The sequence below is a fragment of the Pogona vitticeps genome, chromosome 5, assembly GCF_051106095.1.
Source record: "Pogona vitticeps strain Pit_001003342236 chromosome 5, PviZW2.1, whole genome shotgun sequence".
Lineage (NCBI taxonomy): Eukaryota > Metazoa > Chordata > Lepidosauria > Squamata > Agamidae > Pogona > Pogona vitticeps.
Genome location: NC_135787.1, coordinates 189191494 through 189197213, shown reverse-complemented (window position 1 = coordinate 189197213; position 5720 = coordinate 189191494). Strand labels below are relative to the sequence as shown.

The 5720-nt window shown below is 42.5% G+C and overlaps 1 long non-coding RNA gene across 1 annotated transcript; it reads right to left on the bottom strand.

The window, feature by feature from the left end:
* Positions 1–2866: 2866 nt before the first annotated feature.
* Positions 2867–4733, bottom strand: LOC140707688 (uncharacterized). Its single transcript, XR_012087871.2, has 3 exons — positions 4656–4733; positions 3417–3542; positions 2867–3317 (listed from the first exon to the last, which is right to left on the bottom strand). It is a non-coding gene; the product is annotated as an uncharacterized LOC140707688 (long non-coding RNA).
* Between the last annotated feature and the right edge of the window lie 987 nt (positions 4734–5720).

The following is a 5720-nucleotide window of genomic DNA, read 5'->3' as shown; positions in this document are numbered from 1 at the left end:
AGGGTTTATAGTTTATTTAACTTTCTCTGGAAAATTGCTAGATTAATTTATTTAAAATATTTTTACCTTGCTTTTCTCCTTTAAAAGGTGGCTTACATCATGAAAAGACAATATTTAAAGCTAGCAACAGCAAATATACAGATACTAAAAGGAATCAAACAGAAGCCACACAGAAACAACATCAAAACATATTCAAAGCAATAAGGCACAGCAATCCATTAAAAACCCCCACTCAGGCTACCAGTAATTAAGGAGAAGCTTGCCTGAAGGACTTTACCTGCTTGCGGAAGGACAGCAAAGATGGGTCAGCCTGGCCTCCAGTGGGAGGGAGTTCCAAAGTCTGGGAGCAGCCACAGAGAAGGTCTTCTCCTTTGTATGCATTATTGTAAGGGTGCTGGGACTGAGAAAACCTGATGATCTTGTTTTAATTGAGTTTTATTGTTGTTTTGTTGTTTTATTGTTATTTTATTTGAATATTATTCGTTTTGTCATGTATATTGGGCTCTTTTGATGTGTTCGCCACCCATAGTAATGGCCTTCCCATTACTATGGGAAGATGGTGGGATATAAATAAAAACAAAACAAAACAAAACAAAATAGACAGACGGATGGATGGATGGATGGATGGATGGATGGATGGATGGATGGATGGATGGATGGATGGATGGATGGATGGATGGATGGATGGATGGATGGATGGATACACAGACAGAGACAGACAGACAGACAGACAGACAGACAGACAGACAGACAGACAGACAGACAGACAGACAGATCAGTCTTAACATTCAGGCGAGCTCATAAAGGGAGATGTGGTCTTTGATATAGGTTGGACTCAAGCTGTTTAGGACTTCATAGGTTAAAACCATCACTATAACCTTTCGTTTGGGGATGGCTGTAATGTGAATGAGCTACACATCAGATTCATCAGGCAGTGCTACCATAGATGCTGGTTTGGTCTCTAAGATACAGTAGAAAGATACATGGTGAAATTTTTCATTGTAAAGGAGAACTGAAAGGGGAGAATGCGCTGCCTCCTCCAATAAAAGAAACTGTGTTGATAGAATAAAAAGAGGGGGTGAAAGATACGGAAAAGAGCGTGATTAAAGATGAAAGGGTTAAAACAGAGATTTGTCTAGTGGAAGAAGGAAAGGGAAAGGAGGAGGAGCTAAAGTTCCCAGTATGGGAGGTGGAGATAAAAGAAGGGACGGGAGAGAGAATCTTCAATGTACCGAGATACCCGAGTAGAGATAAAAGGCAAAAGGTATATAAGTGAACGCACAATCTTTAGAGGATTTCCTGAACTTAAAGGTGGGAGGTCTGTTACCAGGTCCTACCCTGGGAAAGGAGGAGGTAACTATAATGGAGATGATGAAATGGACAGTGGTGATGTTTCCAAGAGGACGTGGTTGCTCAAAGAAGGTAATACGTCCAGATTCAACTTTCAACAAGCCTCCACTCGAGGGAGATTGGGCATGCCACCCGTGCTGTGGCACGATTTGTGCAGTATGGAGTGCACCCTTAAGGAAGCCAATGGGCAAGGAACGGTTTGGTCTGGCTCCCCAGTATCGAGAGACAACGTTAGTAAAAATATAGTCACAGAACCAAATGGACATTTACCAGAGTTGAGTTATTTTGATCCTACTGAAGTTGTTGTCGATTGCTGTCCTCTGAAGATGCCGGCCACAGAGACTGGCGGAACGTTAGGAAGAACAACCTTCAGAACACGGCCAAAGAGCCCGAAAAACCCACAACAACCATTGTTGTTGATTCTCCGGAAACTAAGTTCAATAAACCTGTTAATGTTTCGAAGGAGCCTCTGTGTGATTTCCCTGCACAAAATGTGGAACTGCCAAAAATGTATAAAGAACCCAGTCACATTCATGATCACTGGCCTGTTTTCACAACCATTATGAGGGCTTAGTCAGGCAAGGAAGAGTTGGGTCCTTGGGGGGGGATACAGTTAGCATTGTCTAACTGGTTTGGCCTTGTGGGCTCTGCAGCAGCTGTTTGAAGGTCAAAAGAAAATAAAGGGTGATTATTTGGGATGCCCTAGGAGTGGAGGAGCTGTTACCACACTTAGACAACATGGCGTCCAGCCCAGCAGATGGACAAAGTTGGAAAGCATGTGTACAGCCAAGGCAGTAGCTATGCACCCAGCCCTATAAGACAGTCTCTGTGGACCTCGGTAGTCCTCATTTTTTGCTACCTGACTTTATCATGGTCGTAATCATCATGGATCATCAAGTCCTGCCATTCTCAATGGGGCCATATGGTCATCCAGGGCTCCTTGGCACATTTGAAGAGGCCAGAGACTGGAAACAATTTTTCACACACCACCTTATAAGATTCATTATGTGACTTAGGCAATACGGGTTCAGCCAATGTTTCTTTCATATTGTAATCAGTTGTATTGGCTCTTGCCTTTCCATTGGACCATTTCAGCAACGTGGAGAGGGGGGATTTGCTGCTTGGGTAACAGCCTATCCTCCATACTACTTTACCCAGGTTTCATGCTCTGGAGAGGACCCTTCTCGATACAGAGCATGTTACCATAGTCTCTTGAGACTGAAGGATGCCTATGATTGTGTTTATAGCTGTGGCTAAAAAAAAGTTTGACAATGCCTTGACAATGTCAAGACAATTCAGACTTATCGCTATCCTTTCCAGGGCCCAATCCCACCTGGCCTCCAGAACTGGCCAGGCCACCTATTGGACTCGATGTTGGGTAGTCTCTGTGACTGGTACAATGCCAACGCTGGGGATGGTACCTGGTAAGTAGCCCAGCTGGGTTTTTTGGGGAGGGCAGGATTGGAATCGGGTCACGGCGACACCGCCAAAACAAATATGAAATGTCCATGTCTATTAACAATTCACGATGACAGACCAAGAGAAAATACATTGACCAAAATCCTGTTGCTTTGTGTAGAGAGCCGCAACTAGAGAAAGGCCATTGGCTTAGCAGGGATTTGATGACTCAACTCCTCCATAAGTTCAACTGATTCAATGGGCCTTCTCTAGTTGCAACTGACTATGCTAAGCAATTCCAGCCATGGAGTTTTATGTTATTATGTTCCACTATAGCTCCAGAGTCCAGTAAAAAATTGCCAATTCTTTATTGATAGTTATTCACAACTATTTACAATTAACGTCTGTTCAAAGCTTTATCAGTCTCAGGCTTCCTGTCTCAGTTTCCTTGTTCAGACATTTCTTATTTCTTTCTTTCTTTTTTTTGGCTGTTCACCCAATTTCGACCTCCCAGATTCTTTCCTTCCAAGATGTAATAACCTCATAAAGGAGTAACATCACAGATTTCTCTAGCGTGCAAACATAATAATTAAAACAATAAGTTATGATTATGATTAGTTCCAGGGCTGTAAAAATGACAAGGGATCTGTTGCACTACAAAGACTCACCAGTTTTATAGACCTTTAGCCTGAAGTCTACAAAAACGCCCCCAGAGGGTGCATGTGATTCGTGGGCTGCCATCTGTCCACGTCCATCTTGAACCTCATGGGCATGAACATGTAGAAATTCAAAGCCTGAAAGTCACAGATATTTTTTTTTAAATTATCTTTCACTTTCATTTTGCTTTCTTTCTGCTGTTTCTTCAGGCAAATTTCATTTCTTGTTTTTTTTTTGTGACGAGAAAGAAAAAAACAGTGCTGCTAAAATTTGATTTAAAACCATTTTCATTAAGGTTTCGTGTTCGCCTTTCCTTCTAAATTACAAACTGATTTTTTTTTTTTGGAAGGGAGTGGTTGGAAGGTGTGAGTGCTTCCCAGAAATCAGAAAGGGGAAATGAGGCCAAATTTTAAGCGACAGTGCTCCAGATAGTTGGTTATAAGGTGCCCATTCTTGTCGTAATCTATCTCAGCCGTGTGGTGACGGCGTGGTCTAGAGGTGGGCACAAACTTGAAAACCAGTGGTTTGTGATGGTTCGTGGCTACCAATGACCCACAAACCATCACAAACCCCTGGAAAACAAACTGGTTCTCAGTTTGCTGTTCAGGTTTGTGCAAGGGTGACCCATTCACCCCCTTCCCACCGCCCTCGTTGCCTCTCTGTCATCATCAGAGACAGCGGGCCAGCTTGCCTTCCAGAAGCAAGGCGTCCTGCCTATGTGCATGCGCCTGCAGACCAGCTGATATCTGGGCACATGTGCAGAGGCAGCACGTCCAGCTCCTGGAACAGAAGCCGGCCCGCCGTCTCTGACAACGGCGACAGGGAGGCATCCGCTTTGCCAAACACTTGGTTAGAAGTCCCGAGTGAAGCCTCAGCAACTTTTAATGCATTTAACTATTCCTCCTTCACCTCAAAAATCCCAGTTATTTACATCCACCCATCCTTTGGAGATGGCCCCCAAAGGGTTCCGATCCTACAGAACAGATCAGTTCTTCTGCAGTGGAAATAATAATAATAACAATAACAATAATTACAGTCAGCCACAGAGATCTGTTGCTACCATCAACAAGATAGGACTTGTGAAGGCCTGCAGGGCAGAAGCCACTTAAAGGAAGCATAGATCGTTTCCTTGCAGGGAAATTCTAAGGCACTGCGAGCTAGCTAAGTTTACCTAATAGTCAGAAGTCACACGTAATGCAAATGATAAACAGGGGGAAAAAGTAAGGTTTTTTTGGTTTTTTTAAAAGTACCTAAGTTGGCTTCTCCATCTGCCCCATTGTGAAGATGAGATACAATTCCCAGAAATAGGTTTGAGGACAGGGAACCCCCTGTACCCCTAAAGGCAAAATAGTTCTTTGGTGTGAAAAGACTTCTTTCTGTTGACACTTCACCATTCATTCAGCAAGACAGAACCGCTGGCAGGCAAAACAGGAGATGATGATGGATTGGAAAATTTTGATATATTTATATATACGTATATATAGGGGGTTTTTTTGGAAGCAAAAAAATCCACCCAGGTGTTTTTTTCTGGGTGACTTTTCATAAATCTTCATGGAGGAAAAATCACAAAGGCAGAGTGGGAGAATAACTTAATCATGTTGAGTTATTAAAAAGATTTACTGCAAGCTTCCCCTCCATGAGTTAATTATTTGGGTGGTCTTTTGAAAGTTGTTTGAAAATCATTGCTCCTATTCTTTTGGAAGTGTGAAACTTCTCGGTCCTATTAAAAGTTTACCAAAACAGCTTTTTGAAGTGAACACTCTGCTTCTCTGGTTTCTCTCTCTCTCTCGATAAAATAATCCATCAGAATGAGGAATGCTTCGTGCTTTTGTGTACTTTTGTGGTTGGTGATCTGTCAACGTTTTGAAAATGCCAGTTTTTTAAAAAGATCCTCCGTTTTGCACCGAGGAACCAACAGAGGTGATACGTAGGCCTGGTAGCCCAAAAGAAAACTGACTAACTAAAAGAAAACAAGGATCGTATTAAATTATGTAGTGTGTCTGCTACACAGTGTGATGATCAGGAAATATCAGTTGCACAAAGGAACAAAGGTGGGGGAAGGGGATAAACTTCCAGGGATAAGCCCAGAGAGCGGTTATGAGGAGAATATCATCACCTCAGCACAGCCTGAAGGCAATTCTCATGACAACCCATCTATGAAACATTTGACAGGATTCCAGACACTCGTTAAGACCATGATTTATATGAATTTAATATAGCTCCATAGAACACTCTCACAAAACTACCTAAGGAAACAACAACCCCTTCCAATAAAAGTGTGAACTTAGGGCAATCATGTAATGCTTGGGAAAAAA